This window comes from Saccopteryx leptura, chromosome 6 (genome assembly GCF_036850995.1).
Source record: "Saccopteryx leptura isolate mSacLep1 chromosome 6, mSacLep1_pri_phased_curated, whole genome shotgun sequence".
In the NCBI taxonomy this organism is placed as follows: domain Eukaryota; kingdom Metazoa; phylum Chordata; class Mammalia; order Chiroptera; family Emballonuridae; genus Saccopteryx; species Saccopteryx leptura.
The window spans coordinates 181,246,189-181,258,509 of NC_089508.1; positions in this window are offsets into that span (position 1 = coordinate 181,246,189).

The window sequence follows — 12,321 nt, forward strand, 5'->3', positions numbered from 1 at the left end:
CTACTGACACCCGAGACTGGCATCAGGTCAACTACCTGAACATCAAACAATCTAAATCGCCTGTTTTTAGTAATATACATAGTTGCTGCTAATTCTCATACACATTTGGGTAAATAAATCAATTCTTATTGACTTTGTCTCTCTCTTTCTTTTTTTAAATCAAACAAGAAAGAAAGCTCTGGGGACTCTGTTCTGTACCATGGAAGAGGAAGAGGCTCTGGCCATATATATATACTCATAAAATTCTCTTCCAGGCCTTGGTATGGATCACTAGCATTAAAATGATATTTCACCCCCATGCAGGAAAATGTCTTGTTTTGTTCTGATAATATATCAAGCCAATAGCAAAGCTGTTAGGACAAACACCATGCAATTACTCACCTTGCATATTTCTTGAGCTCTTAATCATTGGTACTGGGGTTGCAGCATTAAACAAGACAGGTCCTGATCCTGCTGGCATGGAGTTTAAATTCTAGCTAGAAAAAAAAAAAAAAAGAAAATCAATAAATGCACGTAAAATAATTTTATTATGATTCTAAACCATATCATGAAGAAGAACTACAGGGTATTATGATGCCATATGACACAGAGTCCAATTTGGAGTGATGAAGCCGTAAAAAATTTCTTGGGGGCAGAGTATTTATGCAGAGACTTCAAGAATTAGTAGGAGATGAAAAGAAAAAGTAAATAAATTAATAAAGAGGCTACAATGGGAGGGGAGAATGTTCCAGGAAGAGGCAAAGCCTAAGGACAAAGATTGATTAAAGAACTTCAGGTAAGGTTTCCAGAATTGGCAAATAAAAACACAGGATGCAAAGTTCAATTTAAATTTTAGAGAAAAAGAATATTTCAATAGGCCTCAAATGTTGTTTGGGACACCATTAAAAAGTAGGAAAAAATGTGGTTTATCTAGAATTCAAATTTAACCAGGCAATATAATTCTTTTTTTTCTGGCAACCTAAATTATGTCCACAATGTGTAGAATGCTCCTCAAATTAAACCAGAACCCTTTGAGCAGGTAGGAGAGGGGCTAAAGGTGAACAACAGAAATTGTCTTCTGAATTGTACTTATTCATTCATGTATTGTACAAATATTTTTCGTGCACTTAATGTGTCATGCAGTCTTCAATAAGCCTGGGCATATAATCAAGATACATAGATGAATCCCCATACTAGGCTATTAATCAAACTGTGACAAAAATCACCCTGTGTTGCCTACTCCTAGCAAAACACTTGGCACAGAGGTGGTATTTTGTAAGTTTAGCAACTGGAGAAAATATAAACACAGGAAAGATGTTAGTAAGCATCTACTGGCCTTGGTACCATGATGGAAAATTAGCATTTCACTTATATAGAAGATACACTTAAGATGTAGCTCAATTGCTTCCTGGTTATCACCTCACTTCCTCTCCTCTGGTCCTTCCTCTTAGCCAGTCATTTTCAATTTGTGTTCTATAAAGCATTCATATATACCCTATACTATAGAGAGCAATGGTAGTCAACCTGGTCCCTACTGCCCACTAGTGGGCATTCCAGCTTTCATGGTGGGTGGTAGTGGAGCAACCAAAGTATAAATAAAAAGATAGATTGAACTATAGTAAGTTGTTTTATAAAGATTTATTATGCCAAACTTAGCAAAAATCCAACATAAAGTATTTGGTAAGTAATTATTATTATATGCTTTAACTTGCTGTAACTCTGCTTTATACATTTTATAAAGTAAAGTTACTTCCCTACTTTATAAATCACCATTACTGTGGAACCGGTGGGCAGTTAGAAAATTTTACTACTAACAGAGATACAAAAGTGGACAGTAGGTATAAAAAGGTTGTCTACCCCTGCTATAGAGCATCCCTCAGGGAGCCATGAAAGATGAAGGAGAGAAGGGGTTAAGCATATAGGACACCGGGGTCTCTCTACTTCAGCTTCAACCACAGTAGATCTCAAAAATGACTAACTGACTTCTTGGCTCTTTATTGTCCAATTTAGTAATGTGCTTTTTTTCCCAAGGAAATTTTAGTAAATATTCTTCTAAGCTAATTAACACATCCACATAATCATAAAAACAAAACTACCTCTAAAATGCTCTCCAAAAACCATTATCAAACAATTTTTTGATCTGGTTCGGTGGTTCTCAACCAGTGTGCATTTGGCCATTTGGCCAGCCATTTTTGATTGTCTTGACTGGCAGGGGGGTAGAGGTGAGACTGTTATTGGCATCTAGTAGATAGAAGCCCCGGATACTGGTAAACACCCTACAATGCACAGTACAGCCTCCACAACAAAGAACTGTCCAAAATGTCATTAGTGCCACTCATAAGACACTCTGATACAAATCAGTAGTTACTTTGGCTTGAAATATGTTTTAATTTATATCAATCAAAATTGTCAGACACATGACATGAGTAAAAATAGCACACGAAATTGTTTTAAGAAAACAGGAGTTTACCATTCTGGACTACTTATTATATGTTAGACCACTGAGCACATTAACCTTTACAGAAGTACACTGAGGTGAGTTGTATTAGATGCCATTTTACATTAGGGAAGATACACTGGACATGATTAGCTAACTTCCTGATAAATAGTAGAGTTTGTATTTGAACCTAGGTATAATGATACCAAAACCTACATGCATGTCCCTTCTAACATACATCTTTCTCCACGGAATGTATTTTTTAATGTAATGATCACAGTAGAGAACTGATTCCATAGCTCAACAATTTCTATTGAAACGGAAGTAAAGTCCCCCCACCTAAATACTGCCAACATTTCAAACTGACATACAGGTTTTTTTAAACCAGCAATTATAAGATCATACCTACTTCTTACCATTTTAAACATATGTTCTCTTTATTGAACACCATCTGTTCTGTTTTGAGTTGAATCAGTCAACATGCTTATTTTTCCAGATTTATTGCTATTAGAGACCCTCTCCTCCTAACATGCATACAGAAGTCCTAATTAAAGGTTTCTTTTTCTGCCTCCATTTCTAAGGAAGGAAATTACTTGATCTGTTCTTAACAACTGTCTTCAGCTACAGTCTCACTAACCACATCATCTTCATACCTAAATACCAGCATTTTCTTTCAGATAAACTCTTTGTTCTTTATGTTTAAATTTAACTACAAATGTAAATGGGATTACTCAATAGCCCAATAGACCCTAACAATCATTCCCTCAGTTTCACAGGTGAATTGTTCCTTAATTACTACTTAAAATAATATATACCTTGCTATTTTTATGCTCATACTATATTTGTTGATGCTATATGCAGTTAAATACAGACAGATACACAAAGAGAGGCAAAATTGCATCTGCAAATCATTGCAATAAATTGTTTATTCACAGAAACTTCTAATTGATAATCACTTGCTGGGAAGATTGGACAAGTTTCAAAGTGACTCTCAAAGAGATCCAAGCATATCGTTAAACAGAAAATCTTCACAGAGCACCACAAGGACATTTGTGTTTGCTGAGGGAACTACGCCCCTATCCCAAAAGACATTTAAAAAATAATAATTTCGAGTTTGAGATGTCATTTATTTATCATGGTATTAGCTGCAAGCCCAGATAATTTGGTTTCAATAAAAGAAGAGAGGATGTTGTTCCTGATCTAGCAAATTCTAAATAAAACATTGTCAGTTCCCATTAGTCATTTGGATATTTTTCTCCATTTCTTTCAAATTGCTACCTTAACACTTTCACTTACTACTGATGAAAATGGAAATTGATTCGATCTTTTTGTAGAGATTTAGAAAAAAAAATACTGTCGTTTAGACTTCTTTCTTGAGGCATTTGAAACTGATTCTAGCCAAAGGAGGTAGATAAGGGTGTTATAGACAGGATACCGGGGACTCTTTAGAACTGAAGGGGACAGGTTCTGCGAGAGGCATTGGAGCCCCACTACAGAGAGCAGGCTCTTCGGGAGCCTGTGATGAAGTAAACCACATCTAAGAAATGTTTTTAAAGCATTTTTTTTTCTTTTGACAAAACTATTCATTTTCACATTTCAAAGAGACAGCATTTGATTAGCCTAACCTGGGTCACATGTCCATTACTTTTCTAAAGGCAGAGCAGGGAACCTTAACTGACATTTTCATGACAATGTATTTCAATAGGGGAAAGACTACTGACAATAAGTAAAGAAATCGATAAACAAACAGACCCACCACTTAAATCAAAGGCCTTGAAAATAGGCGTTCCCTCTGCTCAAGAGATTGACCTTTGTTTGGGTCATAACCTGGGGAAATAATCAAATAAGTTTTCAAGATTTGTATCTAATAGTTAATCTTATAAAAAAAAATTTTTAACTTATTCCTAAACAAAAATTTAAAAATAATCAGACTAAGAGTCTGAGAGCATAATGCATTTTTTTTTGTTTAAATGGTAACGTATTTACAAAAAGTTATCATATGAAGCTATATTTTATGCAATTTCATCACGGTTTTTTTTTTTAAATTTTTATGTATTTTCTCTGAGCTTTACTGAAATACAAGTGACATATGGGACCATGCAAGTTTAGAGTGTACATGTGATGACTGTTTAATACACATACATATTGTGAAATGATTACCACAGTAAGGTTAGTTAACAATTTCATCACTACATTTTAACGTGTGTGTGTGTGTGGTCAAAACACTAAGGTCTATTCCCCTGACAAATGTCAAATACATAGCAGAACACATCTGGAACCCCTGGAGTATGCACACACATAGGCTTTTGAGAGGATATGTAGGCATGTATGATTTTAAGGAAATAGCCAGATTTTCAACATCTGAATGTAGACTTTTCTAGAGGTGATCTTCCTGCCAAAGTCTGTTTCCTATCAGTTCTGCACAACTACCGGGGCTTCCACAATTGCCTTTTACCCACTTTCCAAAGGAACAGCATTGCTCCTGGCTGATGAATCTTGCCAGAATGTATCGCCCTTAGGTATAAGTCATATAGGCACTGAACAGAGGGAGACTCTGGAGTGCATAATTATTAAGAAAGAGAACCAAAAGAATAATAAAAAACAGTGAGTCAGTGAAAATACTGAAGTTTTACTCATACACAGAATCATGGCAGGATTCTTTCTTTTTGAATTTTTTTTCCAATTACACTTTACAGTAATATTCTTTTGTATTAGGTTCAGATATATGCATAGTGGTTAGTCAATTATATATGTTACAAAATGCCTTCCCCCCAATATCTCAAGTACCCCCCTGGAACCATACATAGTTATTACAACAGGATTCTGACTTTCAAAGGCTCCTGACTGTATCTCTGCCTGTCTCCCCATTGGACTATCTATCTATTTTTCATCCACTTATTCTTAAATCTATTTCCCAAATGCATACATGAACAGGTGGTGATGGTATGTGGTATGTTTATCTAAATTAAAAATTCTCTGCTACTCAATTTACATAACCAGTAATTCTATAAAATCAGTGAGTAAAATATGCAGATCTAAACTTTTAATTAAAATCTGTGTTAAAAGCCAAAATACTGTAATCAGAAAGCATATTTTGAGACTCGTAAACTTGTAATGAAAAATGTGAGTTGACAACTTAAAATACGATAGGAGTTAAATAATTTAAAAAATTATTTTAGTGACTAAATGAGGATATATATTTGCCTACGGGCCTGCTCATATACATAGGAATACAAATAATTTTTTTTCACTATGAAAAAGTCCAATTTAAGCTGTCCAGACTGGCAAAAGGCTCAGTTCTATTTAGTTACTTGCAGACATTGGTTTCTTGAAATCAACTTTGCGCTTCAGCATCTCCTACGGATTTGATCTCATCTGCCTAGTCCAGCTGAGTCCCTGCCACATCCAGATGAAGAAGGACCCCTATTATCTAAAGGTCCCGCCCTGATCCTCTCAGCCCATATTTCACTGGCAAACACTTGGCCACACTTAACCGCAAGGAGGGTTGGGAAACGTAGTTCCTAGCTAGGTTGCTACCTGCCTAGCTACAAATTCAGGTCAATGGAAGAAAGGGAAAACAGATTTCAGGGGTGGGGGTGGGGGGTGGGGAGTGGGGCATTGTGAAGCCCTGCCATGTGAAGTGAATTTTCTAAAAATTTTTATAGCATAATCATCCCTTTACCCAGGGTGTACTTTAATACATCACGGAATTCTGTTTGCAAATGTTTTATTTCTGAGTTCCTCAATAGGCTAAGTGACACTGCCCTGTATTTTTTCTCTCTCATACCATGCTAGTCTAATTTTTATACAAAGACCACTCTAATTTCCCAAATGAACTAGAATATTCCTTCTTTTTATATTAATTGCAATAGATTGTTAATTTTATAAAAGAGGAACATGACCTGTTTCTAGATTTGATAAAACAAAACAAACAAAAAAGCTCACGTATAAAACTCCTGGACAGAATATCACTTTTAAAATACATTTTAAAAATATTTTTTAAATTATTTCATTGCTTTAATGACGATTGGTCTGTTTGGAGTTTTCTACTTCTGAAATAACCTTTGGTAAATTATAAAATTTCCTCGGAAATTGGCATTTTCTTGAAATCCTCATATATAAAGGAATAATGTTAATTGTTGACCACATTTGCTTGTGCTTCTTAATGTGTTTGTTTTAACGAAAGCTCTATAACCGATCTAGTCCACAGAGCGAGTCACTCTTCACCCAGTAAATGAAGTGACCTATCTGACCCAGTAAATGAAGTGACGGCAGAGGTGATGGTGGCGGCAGCAGCGGCGGCAGAGGCGGCAACACTTCCTCGCCTTAAAGTCCGCGTGTTAACACTTGTCTTCTTCCCATCAACGCCCTGTTTTTTACCCTAAGGTAATGTGCACAGGTATCTCACACTTCACTGAAATTATCCCACGCTTAAGACACATGCCACATAACTAGGAGAGGAATATTTAATATCTATTGAGGAAGAATGAAAGCGGCCTCTTCGAACTGTGCAGCTGAAGTCTGACATGCCAAACCGACAGCATCCAGCTAGTATCCTGAAACATTATCTGTCCTGACAATTTCATTTTAATAGGTAAGGAAGCTCTCCATACCGCCGCATTTATGCAATTCATTAACAGTCTTAAAAAGGAATGGTATAGCTCTAGATAAAAGGGAGGGACCCAAACCTTCACATAAAGCAGTTTGAAATGCAAATCAATCAGTGCTCAGTGCCTTCTGGTATTATTCTGATTTTGTTTACAACTGAGGATGATTTAAACTTGGCAGAGATTTTTCCTTAAATATACTTGTGTTTCTCACATGCTGTATCAGCAATTTAGCTGTCTAATTACTTGCCTGTACTCATTCCTAAAACAGGAGCCTAGGTTAAAACTCATCTTGTGAATCTCAAATCTGGTTGCTATGGTAACAATATCCATTTTTCACCAATCTCTGCACTGTTAGCTAACTTGTTTGAATATCATAGTTTTCTCTCTGGTGCCAAGGCACTATGCTAGATCATTATGTAATTTTTGTTTATGCATAGTCTTTAATTCCCCTTCAAAAATATACATTAATATATAGCCCCAAATTATTCTATTCATTTGGAAAATGTTATACATCTGAGACTTTGATTTTGGTATAAGGTGACATAATCATTTTACGTTTTTGAGCTCCTCACTTTAGACTTTATGAAAAAAATTCAAGAGATTTTAAATTAATTCTGAGAATATAGTTTTACTTTCTATTAGTCTATAGGATAATTTTTCTAATGTTTATAATTAGCCTGAAAGCTACCAGAGATCAGAGAATATATTCACATTCTTTGCATCACCCAAAGTAACTAGAATACTATTTCAATATATTTTTTCTGCAACGGGGCATGACATATCCTAAGGAAATATTAATGAATACCCACATGACAATATCCCAGTTCCAAAGTATCCCTCTTCACCCTGTGCTTTGGTGACTTAAAGTCCTCACTATGACTGATACTCCATAGAAAGACATCAAGTTTAGAGGAAGACAAAAACATAGCAAGACGAGTGAAAATTTAATATAATTATAATCCATCATAAGCACAATACTGCTACTCTACTATTTTGCAAGCTCTACAACGATAGTGACCTATCATCCTAAGCATTTCACGTAACTTGTTCCATAGGACCCTTCAAAGCAACCACATTGTGTATATAAGGGCAATAAGGTCTAGAGAGGATAGAGTAACTTACCTAAAGACACACATCTAAAAACTACTCAAACTCAGGGGTACTGGTTACCTCCCATTAGCGAAGATGTTTGTGGCTATGAGGAGCTAGAAATCGAGATTCACTCTTAGTCCCAGTGCTAGGACAAGGCTGACGGTGGAAAGGCATCAAAGGTGCATGTTAATAAAGCGCTCACTCTCAAGTCCTCACTCTAGTTCCAGTCTTGCCTCATTCTTTCTATCTTCTTCTCTGCCCTGCAAGGCTGACCTGTACATCCCATATCAGAGCTCCCTTCCTTTTGTACTTGCCTATAGATGGAGTTCCTCCTACTAAATTTCAGCAGGAAATAAGAGAAAATAAGAAGAGAAACCCATCTTCAAAGTAGTCCCGGACTTACCTTCACAAATTTCCCAAGTGGTTATTACATAAGGGACACAGAATAAAAACATGTTTTATTTTAAGAAGGCTTGGTAGAAATATGTGTTTACATGTTTCAAAACCAACATTTCTATATTGATGCTGAAATCTTTCATGATGCACCTCAAAGAATATTATAAATATTTTAATATTGTCTCCAATTATTGGCTCAAGATTGTCTTAGCAACTGTTTTCTGAGACTTTAAGTGGCTTTCTATTCTGCTTAATATAAAATCCCAAATCCTAAAATGACTTGCATGGTCCTCTACAATCTGACTCCTGAGTCTTCCCTATCGCTTTTCATTAACTCTCTTCAGTTCACTATTAATACCTACAGACTCCTTAATACTATTAAGAATGCAAAACTTTCTCTTGACTCTGAGCTTTATAGACAATGCCGCTGCCTGGAATTCTGTCCCTCCATACGCATTCTTGCTGAATAGTTTCTCCTACATTGCAAGTCTCACAAAGATATCATCTCCCTTATAGGAGGCTGTTTTCAACTTTTCAATAACTGCTCAATCCAGCTAGAGTTCTTTTATGGCTGATACCGATGTTTCCTACTTTTCTTTCTGAGTAAAAGAGCCATATTTTGGTGTGGATGAAAATCATGATTAAACCAGTTTTGTCATGGAAGTGCTGTTCCCTTCTACCAGTTGCCAAATGAATTAGACGTACGGAAAAATTAGCTGGACATGCCAGGAAAGAGATCCTTCAAGGTAATACATAGATTTAGGTAGCGGAGGCTCTTTGTAAGCCTCATCTTGTTTTCTGCTCTGGCTGCAGTTGCAGTTGTGATGCTGTTTTAAGCCTGTGGTTTTATCTTTAAACCATGAAGGGAGTCATACCAGTCACACCAAAGAAGAGAAGAGAAGCTCAGAAGAGCCTGAGTCATTAATGTTATAGAGACAAAAAATAACCTCAGCACTGCTTAACTCTGAAATTCTTCTTACGTAAGTAGCAAATATCCTTAAAGATTGAGCCAGTGTTAATGTGACTTTGCATTATTAGAAACTAAAAAAGCCCTAATTGATCATGCTTTCCAATATCAACCTGTATTTTTCTCACATAACATAATACTTTGTTATTCTAACCCCATTAGTGCAAGTCTCACAAGATACTGGAGGACTCTTAGTGACTAGCACACGATATAGGGTGTGGTCCATGCTAAATAAATAGTTGTTGAATGACAGCAGAGTGGTAAAGAGCATACATTCTGAAATTAGTCTTCCTGCATTTGAGTTTTGATTCGATATCTTAAGGGCTGTACTATGTGCCATCTGTGAAATGGAGATAAATGATACCCAACGTTTTGGTTTTTGAACAAGTTGAGCGAACAGTAATAAAGTACTTACATCCAATAAATGCCTGCTATTATTCAATAACTCTGTGCTAGCTGTGGGTCATTTCAAGATGAACAAGATCAGCACTCTGTCCACAAAGAGGTCATAATCTAGTAGAGGACACAAGTACGATACACTGAGTTAACTGCTATTATAGAGATCTTTGTAATGATTATTACATTAACAGGGAGAAGAAGGTATACCAAGTCCTGCCTAGAGGATATTGAAAAGGCTTTCCAAATAGAGGAAAAATCTTATGTTTCACAGCCTCAGCCCGTAATTCCTTCTATGTACGACTGTAGAGAGGGAGGTAAAATGTTTTGCAAGTTTCACCAGAAACCACGTCTCTCAAAAATAAGTCATTTTATTTCCAACTGAAAAAATATAGAGAGAGAGTTAGACTGGGTGTAAGGTAAGGCCTGGCCAGGGATTTTTATCCTTATTCTTTGCTGCTCCTATATTTAACATTTACCATCTGGGGAGAACACTGAGGATTCTTCTTGAAGAGGGTTAACCTTCTTCAAAAAGACTACAATGAGAGGTGCCATATAAACACAGAAAAATAACGCAGACAGCCTAGCCCTCCCAGATCTCAGGGATGCGAGACTGGAAGACTGACTTAGCAAAACAGAAGGGTAAGGTGGAGGAGAAGGTCAAGAGCCACCTGTCAGCTAAGAGGCTAGAGAAATGCAATAGCAAGACATACAACTTGACTCTTTTCCTTTGGCTGATTATCAGAATGCTGCTTTTAAATTTAGAGGTAAGAACTGAACTTCATTTCTTGAAGTGATTCAAGAAATGAAACACGTACTCAGAGAAAAGTTAGGACCACAGGTATCTACCTGACCTGCCTGCGCATCTTGTCTTGGCTGCATGGCACAGCTCTTACTGAGGGAGCTGTTCCCAGGAATCTAAGATAATTATTTGTATACATGAGTTTCAAGGCCCAGCATGTTCAGCTCACGGTTGATTATTCAGAGATATTAAGGTGTGGCAAATGTCCTAGTCTGTGTTATTCACATCTCTACAAGTCACTCCTTTTTATTAAAGACAACGTTGTCTGACCTGGGCTTTCTTCCACCCAGTCTTGGCCATTGGAGCAGAAGATGCCAATTCACAATGCATACAGTTCACAGCACACTTGCCACTCAGTTCCATCACCTCCTCTGCCTCAATGATATTGTCTCAGCCTCCTATGATCCAAATTCATGAATATACCATGAATTGCTGAAACCATTCCACACCCCAAATCATTAATTCTAACAGTCTAACATAAGTCTTTTTGGATTGGTTATTCCACTCCTGCTATTATAAGCAATTTTACTTTTCATCATGTCATTTCTGTTTTCACCCTCCTCACCTCCCCCCCTGTTTTTACTCCTCTCTGTTTCCTGTTTGTATTTTCAATGCGCTCTAACCAATAACATTAATTCAATTGCTCTTCTGTACATTCATCATCATCTGGCAAATCCCCTTTGAAAAACCAGCCAACCAACTGACCAAATAAACAGCAATGTGTCTTCTCTTTTCTGTACCGCGGTACTGTGGAAAGCATCATTACTCTCCAAGTTCATTTGTTGAAGCCCTAACCCCCAATATAATTATATTTGAAGCTAGAGGTTTTAGAAGGTAACTAATGTTAAATGGGGTCATAAGGGTGAGGACCTAATTCAACAGAGTTGGTAGTTTTATAAGAAGAGGGTGAGAAAGACATTTCTCTCTCTCTCTCCATGTACAAACACTAAGGAAAGGCCACGTGAACACACAGTGAAAAGTCAGGCAACTGCAAACTAGGAAGAGAGCTCTCACCAGAAGTTGATCATGCTGTCAATCTAACCTCAAACTTCCTGCCCCCAGGTCTGTGAGAAAGGAAATTTCTGTTGTTTAAGATACCCCGTCTACAGCATTTTGTTATGGAATCCCCTGGTATTTTAGCATTTCTGGGGAAAATATTCATATCAACAAGTTGTTTAGTATGATTCATCACATACTAAAACCACCTAATGCTTTGCTCTTGTTAATAAATTCTTCCATGATCCACTGTGAATGAATTAAACTCTGTCCATTCTACTCAGATATCCAAATCCACTTCCCCATCAGTGTTCTATTTTTCCATTTCAGTTCTCACAACTGAATGCAATGAATGACCTACCTATAATTTTGGAGAGCTTTTCCACTCAGAATTTGGAGGCAGACATATGACTCGTTTTGACCAATGGGGTAGTAGCATACTGGATGCAAACAAAGACTTGCACAAGAATATATGTGGAGTTATTACTTGCTTATTTTTCTATTAGTCAGCTTGGGCTCTCATAACAAAACACCATAGACTGGGTGTCTTAACAAAATATCAGTTTTAAAGAGTACTGGAGGCTGGAAGTCTGAGATCAGGGTGCCAGTATGATTAGGTAGGTTCTGGCAAAGGCTTTCTTCCTGG